Genomic DNA, 17,558 nt, shown 5'->3' on the forward strand with positions numbered 1-17,558 from the left:
GAGGTTTTCTCTCATTCTGAGAGTCTTTTCCATTGTTAGTGTGAGTGGTTTCCCTGCCATCAAATTCTATCGCGGCTGGCCCTCGCTTTGGCGGGGGTCGGTGGAAGATCTTTCAGTCTCTAAGTTTCATCTCTTTGTTCGTTTTGCTACCTTCACCTCTTTGTTCGTTTTGCTACCTTCACCTCATGTTATCCGTACTGATTTACCCACTTCTTCAATTCTCATGGACGTCTATCTTCCACGACCAATTTCATTCCAGTTTGCAGTCAATTTTCAATGAAATTTGTTGCGATCTTTCGAGAAGGTGTGTATAGTTCCAGTGATCATGTTGGCTCGGGTGTTTACAACACCACCTCGTCTCTGTCTGCCTATGTTGGCAATGTTGTTCATTGTAAATCCATGGATTTCTTTCAATTTCTAGCTGAGATCGGCACAGTGTTCGTGGCTGGGTGATGGGATTTTCGTGGTTTTAATCCCTGCGGTGCTGCTTGGTAAGATTTTTGGTGTCTGCTGAGGAATGTGAAAAGGATTGATTGGGAAATAATTTTGCAGTGGTAGTAGCAGGACTCTAGAATTTTTTTATATTTCTGTTTCTAGCTTTAGGCCGTGGTTGGGCCCTTTTAAGTTTGTTGTGGTGGGCCCTGTTTTGTTTTGTTTATATGTCTATATGGGCCTTTGGTTTGTAATCTAAGTTTGGAATAAAAATTTTGTTCCTTTCTACAGAAAAGATTTACCAAAAAAAAAAAAAAAACGACATGTACTAACGAAAGGAAGGCCTCTGTTGTAGAGGAACGATCTAAATCTCTACGAATAACATGATGATTTTGATAAACATACATGCCATTGATTTTGGTCTCGAAAAAGACTAAATTTGATATTGTTGAGTACATGATAGTTAATTGAGTTATATTATATTGTGATTTATTGTCACCATATGGTTTGTTGTAAATTGAGTGTAGAATTATCTAGGCATTGTATATTTACAAGTGTTATTATTTCTGGTAGAGGCTAGATGTACTAGCAAATGCTAATAAGGACTTGAGAGTGGTAGTTGCTAGCCATATACAGGTAGATCATGTGTTCATACATGTGCATGTACTCGCATTAGTAAATGTTTGTAATGTATTGCAGTTCCTTATGTATGATTTCTGATTTGTGACTAGCATGTATTTTCAACTTGTAGTAGATGAAGGAAAATATATGAAAAACTAAGTTTATTAAGCAAAATAATACATGCATTTAACGATTAAATGGTGGAAGCATGTTTCTATACAATTTAAAACAAAAATTAAACCTTGAGATTCAAAGCCTAGTAGTGGTGGTGAACCAAGACTCAACTCTAAACACAAAGAGAGTTGAGGACTTGTATACCTTTGAAGCACCTCTTTGCTTTGCAAAGGATATTAACCCATGTGAGGGTCTTCCTTCCTTTTTCTCCTTACTCCTTGGCTCCATGGATGTGGATGGAAGAACTTTGCTTCTTGGCTCCATATCTTCTTGGATTTGGATGGAGAAATGGATTCTCCAAAAGCTCCCAAATTTGAGAGCCTCTAAGTTTTGACACCAAGGATGGTTGTAGGAGGAAGATGAGTGATGTGAGAGGAAGAAGATATTATTATCTTCCTCCCACATGGCTAGCCTCCTAGAAAGGAAGTGAGAGCTTGTGTTCTCTCATCTTTCCTCAAAGAAAAACCATTTAAAGAGGTTAAGGCTTTAAAGTTGCTTTTATACCTTTTTCTAAGTGAGACGCAAACTTGTAATAATCCACCACCACTCCCTCTTGTGCAATGCCAGTTTTGGCTTTAATTTTGGGTTAATTTCCATCTAATTTTAGTTGTCATACAACTTAAACTCAATGGGCCTTGTGGATCAAAACCCTTTTGGGTCCCGAAACCCGAAACTAACGTAAAAGAATAATATGAACCTTTAATATGATTAATTAAACATATTAATTAATCATTGCCTTATATATTAAACTATTTAATTGTCCTCACTCATCTTCGTGATTTCCTTCAATCATTATCTTACACAGTGTGCAATCCATTAGGTTCCTTTTAGCTAGGCAATGGGCAATTAGAACTCATTCTTAAGCAATTGTGAATTGAAACTTACTTTCAATTCTCCCTTTAGTGATTATACACCTTTAAGGTTTACACAAGCCATGAGTGACACCTAGCAGTATGACATGGCTACCCAAGCTAAACAGAAGAGGTTGGAGAACCTATTCAGTTTGGGATTACAAATACAATACAACCTTTCTCTAATACAATATTCTTGACCCCATTGTTTGGTTTGATAGTTTATTCATGTATAATATCTAATGTGATTATCTTACTTATATGAGTAACTTGAATGTGGTTTAGAATGACTTCCTAAATCTCATACTCTGGCCAGAGATTGTTAATCATATCATAGAGTATTTCCCCCAACAGGTTAAAGGTTAAAGATCCCTTATTGTGCATTCACTTGCCTCTATGATAAGTGGCTTAAGCTTAACTATGTCGTGGACACCCTCTGTTAGAGTGCCTTTAACACAGTCAAACATCAAGGACCTAACCACAAGACAACTTAATGCCTCAGGTCAAATGACTACTTTGCATTATCTCAACCATGAGTTCTCATATGACATGAGTATGAAAACTACTTGTCGATCACGTTCAGTGGACTCATTCTCTATTAAGCACCAACTTACTTGTCTTGGTGTCAGTCACACTAATGACTCGAGACCAGCTATTCTCCCTCATATAAGACTTAGCATGTACTGATCTTAAGGAACTGTCAATGTCCAATTAGCAATCCTATGATCATGACCGTCTAGGATATGTGTACGAAAGAGAATGGTCTCATGAATCTACAAGCATATAACATTTATATGAGACGACTTTAAATAAATAATCTTTGCCCTTATATTAAACAAGTTTAGTTTAACATTTGAAATGTCCATACAGTATCATCATATGGTTGAGTTTAGGGCACATTTCCAACAGTAGATACTAGTATGTATTTTATACCATATGGGTTTTCTAAAATGAGGGTTTGTCAAATTGATTCAGACTAGATAAATGATTATGATCCACTTAAACTTAGTTTTTTACCCCGTCATGACCTAGTGAGACGAAAGCAATGGTGAATGACGACTAGTGGGCTTTAGAAGTAGTGCATCTCTCCTACGGAGTAGGGTGATTCACTTCCATCTTTATCTAGTTGAAATAAATTGTAACCAAGCTTGTGATTATATTTGCACATCACAAAGAGATTTGCGAGTACTGTTGCTTTTATTACTAGCGTGCTCTAAACTGACGTGACATGTAATAATGGGTTTGAATCCTACTGTGTCCTCAAGTTGAAGGGTTGTTGTAGTTGAACTTTCCCTTACAAGGTAATTGTGAGTTCTTTGTCGCATACAAATTTTAAATTTTTACCTATGGCTTCATCACCCATTTGGTGATATCCATCACATCTTTACCCTTATTTTTTTGGATATCGGGTAGGGGTGTGGCACTACGATCTGGATCATTTTCTCCCATTGGTTTTTTTTTGGATTAACAAGGTTTTGATAAAACACCTACTATAGGTTGATCATACATTTGTGTGCGTTCTACTTGCGTACTGAAGACGTTTAGTTTTGATTTAATGCATTCTCCTTAGACTATGTGTTGCTTAGGTTTTACCATAGTCAAGTATTGTGAGGTTCACTTTAATATGCATTCTTTTGTTTGTTTTTAGACTCGCATTCGCTCATCATGCTGACTAAACGAGACGACTTCATCAACTGCTTCTACATCATCCACGAAGATTTGATGTGACAAGTACTTGAGTGAGACGACTTCCTCAACTACTTCTACATCATCCACGAAGATTTGATGTGACAGGTACTTGAGTAATACACTCAAGGGGGAGTGTTGTAATATTACTTATACCACATGAGTGATTGTCTAAATCATTTTTAGATTATATTTAGGATTATTATGTAATCTAGAAGAGCTTATTCTTTTAGGTTTGCTTAACTTGCAAGGTGAGTAAGCCTACTAAGATTACTATAAATAAAGATACAAGTGATGAGAAACATCACCACAAAATTACCCAACTCTCTCTTTTCTCTTTGTTGTTGTACCATCTCTCTCCGTTCAGTAAAATAGGCCGTAACAATATTCAAAATACTATTAAATGAGCTGATGTAATAGGAGTGATGTTCTTTTCCAAGTTACTCTCCCGAATTGGAAATTGTTCTAAATGCTGGTGGTATTACGTACATATCTAATCATGGCCTTGTTTACTTACCAGAGATGGAAAGATGAAGAATTCGGTATGAGATACCCAAAATCAATGTATGTCCACTTAATTTATCATTTGTAGTTGGTTAGTAAACACATGAATATATCATACTCAAATTCCTTTCGAATTTATTAAGCACATAAATGAGAATATGATACCTGCAAACTCATAATTGTGCAACAAATCATGTTGTTTTCTCATGTTACACAAATTCAACATAAAACTAGAAAGGGATTACAAGGCTACTAAGAAAGCAAAGAAAAACAATACAGGAAAAATATTTAATTATCTTAATTAGTTAATAACGAAGTAGAGATGATAGCAAAGAGACACGCCATTACTTGTGGAAGTAGTGATAAGTGATAGGGTTTTTGCCACCTACAAAAGTAGGGATAAAAACACTTAAAAATACTTGTAAGAGTACAAGGTTATCGTAGTATAGCAGCTCAAGGAATATCGTTTTCCACAGGAATTGAATGAATAATTTGTACTTAAAGTAATCCTTAGCTTATTATTTAAAACAAAGTTCCGAATAGGTTGATTTTGAAATTTAAAATAATAAAAACGAAATTAAATAAAAACAATTAAAATCAACAAAGTAAAGAAAGCAAAAGAAAATGATTTTGGAAAACAATTTAAACACTAGGGTTCTGCCGTCACCATTAATAATCCTATGCAATTTTACCAATTACTTATGAATTTCTATATACATGCTTTGGAGGTTAGGCTTTCCTAATACATATTTTCCTCATGATGTTCAAGCAAACACGTATATCTAATATGCAACCCGTTTATGATGTTCAGATCAAATATAGACTCATTAAGCTTTGTGAAAATCCTTTGAAAAACCATGCAACCCTTAAGAGCGTGATGTTCACCTTAAATGAACTTACAATTACTAATCACAAGAAGCCCTCCTCAATTTCAGGGTGATGTTCCAACAGAAATTGCATCAAATTACTTGTCTAAAAACCCTAATGATCGCGAATCATTAAGACAATTAGATAATTTAATCGCGGTGATTAATAATTCAAAGCAAGCATGCATCCATTCATAAGAAAATTAATAAAGTCACATATTCATGCTAAGGCTCATGCCTTCGTCCTAGCAAACGGGAATTAGTTACTAACAACTATAAAATAAAATATTATTGAGAATAAGGATTTATCATTTTTAGCCAAAATTTCACCCTTAGTTTCAAAAATATCATTTTTGAAAAAAATATTTCAAATATATCCAAACCACACTTGAATAGACTTAAATACCCTTAATACAATTACATTCTTTCAAATTATCTTGGCTAGAGCTCAAAGTTGGATGATTGGCAAACCAGTTGCGGGCATTGTCAAATTAATGGAGGATACTTGCAAATTCTCTCCTCTTTCCATGAATTTCTATCACTAGCCCTAATACGATTTCATAATATCATAATCCATTCATCTTTGTTTTCTTCTCTAATGGCCAGTTTGGTGGTTATGAGATTAGGATTTCAATATTCCAGTATGTCTTTTCAGGGCTTCTAATTTGTCCCTTTTCGCTACCAAAGAGACATTTGCAGGTTATTATTGGAGGACAATTTCATCAAACATGATTTATTCCACTTTGTTGATTGATTTTTTACCCCTTAACAACTTGGCCCTGATGGCATAAATTTTTAAAACCAGAAAACGATTGCTACATAATCATTGTTAAACTTATAAACAAAACAAAAAAAAAAAGACTGAAAATACATGTTGTTTTCCACGGCCTTTCATGGTGTATGGAGATTAGAGAGTATTTATTTTGAGATCTAATGGGGTATGAGTTTTTCATTTCAAGGATATTTAAGTCTATTTCAAGTGTTTTTTTGTTATATTTGAAATATTTTATAAAAAGTGATATTTGTGAATTTGGGGATGAAATTTTGGTTAATATTTCACAAAACGTTCAGAAACGTCAATCTGGAAAAGCTACGTGCTGGGCCTTTATTTTATCACCATAGTCAAATGGCTTGGTAGAAAAATCTAAAACTTTGACACAATCATCTTTAAAGGGGCATGAATATCCTCCAATTGGAATGACTCCAAAATTCATCCGTTTGATCACTTTTTGCTCCAAAGGAAGTCGAATGTCCTACATTCAAAATATAAAACAAAGTATCAAAGTTCTAATAAAATAACCAATAAACTATAACTAATAATAGGGTAAAATATATGGTATAATATTGCCTCATCATACCCCAAACTTAACTTTTTGCTTGTCCTCAAGCAAAACAAAACTCAAAAACAAAAGAAAAACTTACAAACTATGAACTTAAACAAACATTAATTAAGACAATTTTCACCTTCAAGTCACCATTCATAGAAAACGTTAAAAATTAGAACATCTTTTCAAAAGTTCCAACTAATCCCACCACAAAGCCTAAGCCATTTAGAATCAATTAGAAAAGAATTCATGAACTTCCTTTGGTGTAAAGTGAACCAACAAAGTTAAGAAGACTCGACTAAAACTCTTTCCACTCGTCTTCTTTGTTCATACTTCACACATACTAACTTCACTTTTTTTGTTTTTTTTTTTTCTGAATTTTTTTTCAATTTTTTTTTCGTTTTTTATTTTTTCTATTTTTTTGTTCATTTCTTTTTTAGTAATAGAGGTGATTATGCAATGTCAGTTCCCTTAAGCTTTCTATCCAACCGGTGTAGCAAGCTTTAGGTCAATGATTCCCAAACCCTAAGGCTTTAGGGCACTAGGTGTAAAACATCCCTAAGGACTTACTAACTCGAGCTGGAAAGGCTATGAAACCAACTAACCACCCTGCCCCATGCCAAAACTCTATCGTTTGATGCGAGAATCACTGCTGATTAGGCCCGGTTACTAAGCAAAGCCTCGGGTGGAACAATTATCAATTTATAACACATACTAAACTTTACTTTACTTAGAATAAAAATTAAAAATTTAACTCAGATGAAAAGCAAGTGTTTCAATCTCACTCCCCACAAACCATGTTGGTGTGAATGTGCAAATTTTCACTCATGAATTAGTGTCTAAACAACAATAAATAAATATAAACTCTACTTTGGGATAAAATCAAAAATTAAAAATTTAACTCAAATGAAAAGCAAGTGTTTCAATCTCACTCCCGACAAACCATGTTGGTGTGAATGTACAAATTTTCAAAGTATAACTCATGAATTAGTGTCTAAACAACAATAAATAAATAAAAACTCTACTGTGGGATAAAATCTTCACCTTGTTCATTTGTTCTAACATTTAAAATAATCTATGGATATTAACTTAAAAACAAAAAAAAAATTTAAACTAACTTAAAAATTAAAAATCCAAAATTCTTGTTTCCCACCCGCAAACTGAAATTACACATTGCCCTCAAGGAAAATGATCAACAAAACCAAAGAAAAAGAAAGATATTACCTGGGCTTGAAAATGAAGCTGTTGCACGGCTGGACTAGGAGCAAATGTGGCCCAAATTTGAGCCTGAGATGACTGGGGGCCATGATGTGGCTCATTCTAGCAAAAGATGAAACAACCCATTTGATTACCAAGCCCAAATCCAAAACGTCCCAGCCCGCTTGTTTAAACTTACTCGGATGCTCATTGACCTATTTAGAATTCCCAACCTGCTTCAGAGAGCTTCTCTCTCGACATTCTCCTTTCTCAGCCCAGAGCCATTTCTCTTGCAAAATCCAAAACCATACCCCGAAGCCGCACTATACCCCCAAACTTAATCTCCGAATAAGGACCATCCAAGTGCATTTACCACTCTTCTACGATGTCCTCCTTTATCTTCTTGCTGCCTCCATGTCTTAGAAATCCAGCTCCCTCGAGCAACAAGACCCTTAGCCTGCGAAGATGACATCGCAAATTGCATCCTTCTCTGAGTTTGACACACTCACAGGTCTTTTTTTTTAATCCCCATTTCCCTTCGATTTTGTTTCAGATGCTTAGATTAAGGAAAAGTGAATGAAAATTGCCTAGTGCATGTGTGTTTCCTGTGTTGTAGAGTTTGATCGGAAACGATGAGGACGATAGAGAGAAGGAGATGCAACCACCTAGCACGGATCCCAAATGCGGAAGAAATACAGACCATGGAGAAACTGAGACTCACGGATCCGCATTGAAAAGGTATACTTCTATATCCCTGCAACTCTGTGGTCTCAGTGTATTGAGTTAGCATGTTCGTCATGCATGCAGAGCTCTATAAATTCATCATGTCTTATTCTCTGTGCTATTACATGTTGCATCCATGTATCTCTTGATTTGCCCACTATGCTCATGTGCTTGGTGTCTGTCTGTGCTTGCATGTACCCACTGATGTATATTTGAACCCAAAATTGTGGATAACAGAAACTGTATCGTGCCTTGATGAACCGTGTCCTCTGTGCTACTTAGATCCCCGAAAGGTAGAATGTGTGTATTAGGAATTTGGTGAATGGTATGTAATAATTTTCTTGGGGGAGAGTGCGAGTGAACGGGTCTAAGTGGCACAGAAGCTTCTCAGTAACCCCCTGTGAGTATTTCTGAACCTCAACTTTGTTTCTGCACTCCGCACTGCCTAATCTCATGAATGTAGAGGAATGGAGTAGAGGTAGATTTTGGCGAAATAATTTCACGATCAGCAGGTGGTGTTTCTTCCCTTGGACGTGGCTTGCTGGCAGATTGCTCTTCCATTTCTGCACCATTTCCCCTTGATCATCATAGCTTTTTCCACAGTTTAATGGTTCAATTTGAAATCCTTGATTGGTTCTTTCAATGTACAATTTAGATGATTCCAACAATATACAGATTTTGTATTGCACCGAAAGCTCTTGTGGCACATTAGGCTGCTCAAAATACTGTTGATTACATGACCACATAAAATAAAGATGTTTTTTTAAAATTGTGGTGTAGAACTCTGAATAGGGATTGTTCCAATGCCTTTGAGTTGTTTCTCATATTGATATGCTTTTGGACAAACTCAAGAAAATATTCCCTTTCGGGGCACTGCATAATATTATGAGTCTTCAAACAGTAAAGAGCACAAACTATAGATTTAAATCCATAAAAACCCTTTTTGCTAAGGAAACCCATAAAGGCAACTCTCTTGCCGGTGGTTCCATCATGGAATTGCTCTCAATATCAACAAACTATAGCCTGCAAAACAAATAAAAATAAAATCAACAAATAAATAAAAAGATATATCCAAAAATAATTAACTAAGAATAAGATAAACACAAATTATTTGAAACAATCTCTGGTGACGGCGCTAATTTCTTGATAGGGTTTTTACCACATACAAAAGTAGGGATAAAAACACTTAAAAATACTTGTAAAAGTACAAGGTTATCGTAGTATAGCAACTCAAGCAAGATCGTTTTTTCACAGGGATTGAATGAATGATTTGTATTTAAATTAATCATTAGCTTATTATTTAAAACAAAGTTCCGAAAAGGTTGATTTTGAAATTTAAAATAATAAAAGCAAAATTAAATAAAAACAATTAAAATCAACAAAGTAATGAACGCAAAAGAACACGATTTTGGAAAACAATTTAAACACTAGGGTTTTGCCGTCACCATTAACAATCATATGCAATTTTACCAATTACTTATGAATTTCTACATACATGCTTTGACACACCCCGACCGAGATCGGAGCGTGCTGGCCATCACACCAAGGTGACGTAGCCATGTGCACGTGCGGAAGCTAATAAATTAGTAATATAAAAGTACGAATAAATTAAAACCAACTAGCATACGAAGTACTAAAACAAGTGCTAGTAAGTGAGATACAATTTCAGAGCAGGTCTATAGCAGCCCAAACAAAAACGACAACAGTAGTACGCCCGAAGGCGACCCTACAATGGTGAGTGTCTGTCAGAAACGCCGAAAAGTCCTCTGGGGAAACCACCGCAACTGCTAAGCAACTAAAACCTGGAGGGGCGCAAAACAAAAGCGTGAGTGGGCAAAAACAAAGCTTTCGAAAACCATTTATAAAATACTTTCTAACCCCTCGCCGTAAAACCTGTATACTTCCCAGAAAATAAACATATGTACGTAAGTGTAGATATGCCAAACATGCTCAAGAATATGCCATGCCAAAATCTCATAACTATATGCAAGTGCCCAGGTATAAACATATCAATATCATGTAATCTGGCAGCCGGAGTCACCTAACGTGACCTGTACGACTGCGTCTAGAGCTCAAATCTCAATCTCAATATCTAAACCTGCCCACGAGTCGGAACCACCTAAAGTGGTCTGTACGACAGGCCTGAGTGTAAATAAGTGCTACGATCACGTGAAGACTGGGCGAATAATCGCGAGTCACCTACGAGTCGGAACCACCTAAAGTGGTCTGTACGACAGGCCTGTGCACCTACCTTGAATCCAAGGTGAGCATAAGGTGCGGGAGGTGAACATCACGTGAAGGACTGTGCCCTGGCCACGGGCGGGAGCACTAACACTAGGGGTGCAGGTTATAAGCTCTCTAACTATCTCAAACCATTACTGAAACATAAACATGCACAACGCTTACCTGGCACTTACCTTTGCGTCCACAGCACCCAATATGCTTATGTATATGTATGCCACTACTAATGCATGTGATGATGCATAAACGACAATCATATGGTGCATGGCATAAAACAAATAACCCTTTTTATTTAATTTCTGGGAATATAATTGTATATAGGTATATACGGAAAACCAAAAGCCCACTCACTGGTATGTAGAAGGGTCGTAGCCCCCCTGCCTCGCGTGTGCACGCTCGTCCTCGGGGTACGTGTCACCTATATGCGAAATAGCTATAAAAACGTTAACTTTAAAGCACATAACCAACTTCTCGTAATAACTTCTCATACATTGCTCAAAATGGACAATTGAATATACCAACGTGCTCTACACAACCTCAGGATCACAACCATATTTTTAAAATAATTTTTGGACCCCACACGCGCCCCCACGCGCCGAAATAGGCACGGACCTACGCGCCCCCACGCGCGGCCACGTGCCAGGCACACTGACAGTGTCAATTGACGCCGTCAGGAATATTCCGTTAAAACTAACCGGTTTCGTTAACGGCGTCAGGAATATTCCGTCAGAATTGACGGAATATTCCGTCGCCTTCTTCATTCAATCGCCGGCGACGTCGCCGGCGCCGGAAACTGGGAAAACCTGCAACTTGGGTTTTCTCGCTCATTTTTCCACCATTTTTCACGTTTCTTGCACCAATTTAAACCTTAGAACTAGAAGAACACGTCCAAACAAGTTTTAAGGTCTAAAACTACAAGATTATACCTGTCCAAAAACTCCAAACTCGGCCAACTTCGAACCAGGCCTTCCCAACATCCAAATTCGTCCAACGAGCTACTCCGACGCTCCTTAGGACCTCACTAACAAAACTACAAGCTTCAAAAGTCCAAAAATACGCTAGAATAAGTTTGCATGAATAGTAACTAAAACGGACCTCGTCGAAATGACGTGAAAACAGCTACAACCTTACCTGAAAATGGTACCTTTGGACTCCTCTCAACCCCACGATCACTACCGTACCCCTGGTTTCCTCGATCTGCTAGGATTTGGTGGGTTTGGTGTGTGTGTCCGTACGTTTTCAAAATGAAGAAGAAGGAATGGGGTTCTCGGGGGAAAGAAAGAGAGAGAGAGAGAGAGAGAGAGACAGAAAGAGACAGTGAGAGTGAGACAGTGTGTGTGTGTGTGGCCCTAAGCTTGCCAACACCACACAAAACAACTAAAACAATAATACGAAAACAAGCTAGGGGTAAAAGGGTCATTTCATATGCACGTTTTCGATATTTCCGGGACGGGATGTCACATGCTTTGAAGGTTAAGCTTTCCTAATACATATTTTCCTCGTGGTGTTCAAGTGAAAACGTATATTTAACATGCAACCCGTCTGTGATGCACAGATCAAATATAAACATGTCAAACTCATTAAGCTTTGTGAAAACCCTTTGAAAAACCATGCAACCCTTAAGAGCGTGATGTTCGCCTTAAGTGAACTTACAATTACTAATCATAAGAAGTGTTGGAGTAAATGTTTTTATTTAAATGTTTAAATATATATATTTATGTTTTGCTTAATTACCAATATTATATGCATAACAATCAATTTATTTTGACCTTATCAAATAGATAAGGAGTTATCTCCTCTTAAATATGAAACGTGTGATTCCTTTTCTATATAGAGAAGAAGATCAGGTCATTAAACATATTCAAACCGTTTTGGCTTTTCCATTTTGAATTTGATTTATGTTTTGATTAATATTTATGTTAATAAACTGTAAAGCAGTCCTTATACATAGAAAAGTATAATCATCTGATATACTTTATATATATTCAAACCGTTTTGCTTTTTTCCGTGCGATTACTTTACGTTTTGTTTTTTTTGCCATTTTGTCATGCTTTTAAGCTCTCATTAATCTCTCAAACCCTCAACATCTCTTTCTTTTATAGTATATATAGTAGTCCCTGGATAATTGAAAGTATACGGAAAACTATATATATTTTCTGATATATAGTTTTGATAAGTAACATATTGAGAGGGTGTGAGTTCGAAGGTTCTTCCACTGTGCAAGGAATAACTTTATCAAAAGAAAAAGGTTATGGGTTGTTTTATCCTGGGGACGACGTGGTGTTTATGAACTGCTTGCACACTTTGGGCAAAGCCACGAAACGTCTTAAAGAGAGCGACTTAGTCCGCGACTCATCCTAAGAATCATTCACCACTCAAGGCTTCTACATTTTTTGGGTAACTTTGTTCCTTTCTATTTCAGTTTCCAACAAGAGGCCGTCCTCAATTTCAGGGTAATGTTCCAATAGAAATTGCATCAAATTATTTGTCTAAAAACCCTAATGGTTGCGAATCATTAAGACAATTAGATAGTTTAATCACGGTGATTAATAATTCAAAGCAAGCATGCATCCATTCATAAGCAAATTAATAAAGTCACATATTCATGCTAAGGCTCATGGCTTCGCCCTAGTAAACGGAAATTAGTTACGAACAACTATAAAATAAAATATTATTGAGAATAAGGATAGAAAACACCTAGAAAATAAACTTGAAAAACTCTCTAAAGTGTGTGTGCATTCTCCTGCTCTCCTTCCGTCCTCAAAACCCTAATGGCTAAATATCTTTATTTATACTACTACAAAATAAAACCCTAAAAGGTCTTAGAATAAAACTAGGAAACATAATAAAATAATAAAACAAAAAATAAAAGGTTTCCTATTTAAACTAAAATTCGGATTTCTCATAAAATTAGACTTTTGACCGACCAAATCAACTCCAATTTGGTTCCAAAAGGTCTCTTTTGAGAGCTGGAAACATCCCCTACAAATCCTCAAAAGGAATCTTCTATAAAAAAAATGCCATCTTGACCTCCAAAAGACCCAAAACGTCCAAAAACGTTAATTTGTAAAAGTTGCGCTAGGCCTTTATTTCATCACCACGGTCAAACGGCTTGGTAGAAAATTCTGAAACTTTGACACAATCATCTTTAAAGGGGCACGAATATCCTCCAATTAGAATCACTCCAAAATTCATCCGTTTGATCACCTTTTGCTCCAAAGGATGTCGAATGTCCTACATTGAAAATATATAACAAAGTATCAAAAATTTACCAAAATAACCAATAAACTATAACTAAGAATATGGTAAAATATATGGTATAATATTGGCTCATCAATAAATGCATTATTTCTCATATTTTCGTGTTAATTATCCCTAAGTTTTGTTAAGAAATTGATTATAAAAGAATTTTATTACTTTCCTTTTCTCAGTTTCAGCCAATCTGCACACTTAGAACGTTTTTGGTGATAATTCAACTTTCCAGAGGAGTTTTGATGCAAGGCGATTGGAGAAGGAAGCTAAGAGGCTGAAGATCGTTGTGTCCGAATTTCATAATTCTTCATGAACCATCCATTCCAGTTTTACAAATCAATCCCGCAAAAATTGTTTTCCCATCAGAATTGTGCAGCTGTGGGAGAATGAAGATTTGAAGGTTTTCACGATTTTTTCCTAGTGGCGTGCAATATATGTTTGGAAGGATAAGAGATAAAGCTACGTTTCCCATATTTTTACAGAATTTTCCAAAACATAAATCGACCCCAAAACTGGCGTGCAAGACAGATGACGTGTTTCCCAAGCCAAGAATGATTCTTTCCTAGTTTGTGTCATTAATTGTTTAGGAGTTTTTTATATTTAGGACAGTTTCTCTCAGACCTTTTAGGGTTTTTCTAGTATAAATAAGGTGCCCTAAGCTCTCTCTACATCCCCCCGCATCCCTCAATATCACCCACACCACTACACCATTCACCATCTCCGCAATTAGTGAAGAAGAGCTTAGGGACGTGCTTTGCCATGGATTCGAGGTTCTATCTTTCTTTTCTTTTATTTTTATTTCTATATGTAACTAAGTTATTTTCTAAGGTTCTACATGAAGCCATGACATGAATATTTGCGAAATACTTTATTAATTATTATCCGATTATATGTCATGTTATATTCTTAATCTTTGTGAGTATTTTATTCTAGATTCGGATTCTTAATAACCGATCACCTTTGCATCTAGATAGTTAGATACATCTATGAGGATGGCCAATCAATTAGGTTTATTGGAAGTAAGATTAAGAAGAGTAGACAAACTAGTAAGGATGACCAATATCAAGCTAGTCCTACTTGGTTGACATGATTCTTCTACGCTTAATGGGTTTTTATGTGTGTAATTGTATGTCTAACCAATAGGATAGAATTATCATACAGAGATACAAGAGTTGATGCCTGACCACGGATTAATTCATACCTTAGAAAGAACAACCTTTAACATTGGCATTATAATTGGATAGTAGTTGGTTCTAGGAAAAGTAAATATTATTGTTATTGGTGAATTCATAACCTTAGGTTTTCTTGTGCCGTGTGTTTATTTTAATTAATTATCTTATCTTTTTCTTATTAATTTTAGTCTTAATCAATTACTCAATTATTCAATTCAATCTATCATTTCTTTGTTTAATAAATTCTAGCGTGATTATTTGGTTAAATTGGTGTTAAAGCAATCCAGGTGGGATCGACCACATATTTGCACATATTACTACTATTGATTCATGCGCTTGCGAGTTTAATTTGGTTTAAATTAATCTATTAGTTAAGTTAGTTTAAATACACCTCAAGTTTTTGGCACCGTTGCCAGGGATTGCCCCTTAATTCCAATTCGGCTTGTCAATTGCGCTTTACTTAATTTTTCTAGTTCAGTTTTCGTAGTTTTTTTTAATTTATTTTATTTTTTTGAAAAAAAAAAACCAAAAACAAAAAGGATGCGGTAGTTTGTTAGTTTTCAAACCCACTGTAGGATTATCTTTGTGGTGGAATTAAGTTCTTTCCCTTACTTTTCTTTTACAAAAATTTTTAATTTCTGTTTATTATTTTCCTTTTCCGTTGTTACTTTTTAATTCCATTTCATTGTTTCATGTAGTAGGAAAGAGATGGCTTATCAACAATTTCCAACAAAAAATTAGTCTTCTAGTGCTCAATTCTCATAGTTTATACAAGAAGCCACACCAGTGGAGCCCAAGAAACCTTCATGGGAAGAAGCTTTTGCATTGATGATTCAATCTAATATGCAGTATCAACAAACAACAACCTAACTTTTGCAAATTCTCACTCAAGGACATCAAATTCTCCAATATGGGGAGCAAGAAAATGCCCAAACAATCGCAAATTTAGAGAAGCAAGTTGGTCAAATTGCTGCAGTATTGAGTGAAAGAGACAGCAAAATATTTCCAAGTGAATCCAAATTTAATCCGATTCAGCGAGATGCGTTCCATGAAGAAGATAGTGCCTACACCACATTGAGAAGTGAGGGGGACTTTGACCATGAATTGAGTGAATTAGCATAAGATGAAGAAAAGATAGAAAACTCAAAGTTGGAGGACCCTTTGAATAAGTCACCTAGCTAAATAGCCACTACTAATTGGGCAATCCCTGCCGAAATTCAAGGTGTTGACAAGGTACTGAATTTTAAAGTGCTTGAAGCAAATCCAATTCCACCAAAAAATCCTGACTATTACATATTTGAATCCATTGATCTTAAAGTTCCTAGTGTAAAACATGAGTAAACATTAAAAGGGAATGTAAAGATTGTGTAAATATTAGGAGTCCTTTATTAGGAAGGATATATGTTTGTGTCCTTTATTGTATCCTTATGGAATAAGGATTGTTTGTGTATATATTTCAATTATGCAATACAATGAAATTTAAGTCGTAAAATTCTATTTGGCATCTAAGCCTGGTTTACTGTAACCCTGGACATTGAAATTTTTTTTTTTCTACTGATGTGTTTTTTCAGCTGACTTGTTCATGTGTTTCTTCTTACAACAATAAGTCTAGCCGTGCATTGGTGGATTTGCAGCAGTGTGATTTTGTTGCTACCGTGTTTAGTGCTGTGTCGTTTATTAGGTGCAGTGAAATTTGTTCCTATAAGTTAGAATGACTAGTGTGGGTGATAACTTGGTGCTGAAATTAGAGGGTAGTTCCCATACACCAACCAACCATCCAATGTTGAACCCAGTTTTCACCCAAAATGATGTGTTCATCGTACCAAACAGTGTGAAACTCAACATATCAAACTACCCTCTTTGGTCTAAAGTATTGGAGATGCACATCGCTGGACGTGGTAAAAAGGGCTTCATGACAAAGAGTATCAAGGAACCTGAAAAGAATAGTGATAGGTATGAAACGTGGGAGACAAGGAATGTAATAATGAAAGGGTGGTTGTTCAATTCTATGAAGCCTGCTATCATGGGATTTTTCATTCACCTTCGTACCGCTAAAGAAGTTTGGGAAGAGGTGGCTCGAACATATTATGATGGTTCGGATATTTCTCAAATTTATAAGTTAAAAGTAAAATCGTTCCGACTTCGTCAAGAAGGTCGACCTGTTGGTGTGTATTATGCTGACCTCAAGTCCGTTTGGCAAGAGTTAGATCAACAGAGACCAATCAAGATATAATGTGCTACTAATCTCAAGACACTTCATGAAGAAATCCAAATAGATCGTGTTTATGCATTCTTGGCCAGTTTGGATGATATCTTTGATATGGTACATACTGATATTTTATGAACTCAACCCTTACCATCTGTTGAGAAGGAGTTTTCTGTCGTTAGGTGTGAAGCACAATGGCATGCCACTATGATGGGTGAGAGTAACATAAATAGCCAAGGGACATTATTGATGGCTATGGTATCTCGGCCACCTGTATCTTTCCATCAAGCTAATTCCTCTAATCCATC

The 17,558-nt window shown here is 36.0% G+C and overlaps 1 long non-coding RNA gene across 1 annotated transcript; it reads left to right on the plus strand.

The window, feature by feature from the left end:
* Nucleotides 1-7,936: 7,936 nt before the first annotated feature.
* LOC148697438 (uncharacterized) lies at nucleotides 7,937-9,148 on the plus strand. Its single transcript, XR_015961231.1, has 3 exons — nucleotides 7,937-8,167; nucleotides 8,273-8,394; nucleotides 8,617-9,148. It is a non-coding gene; the product is annotated as an uncharacterized LOC148697438 (long non-coding RNA).
* Nucleotides 9,149-17,558: the final 8,410 nt, after the last annotated feature.

The sequence above is a fragment of the Pyrus communis genome, chromosome 4, assembly GCF_041283825.1.
Source record: "Pyrus communis isolate YQ-2024b chromosome 4, ASM4128382v1, whole genome shotgun sequence".
NCBI lineage: Eukaryota > Viridiplantae > Streptophyta > Magnoliopsida > Rosales > Rosaceae > Pyrus > Pyrus communis.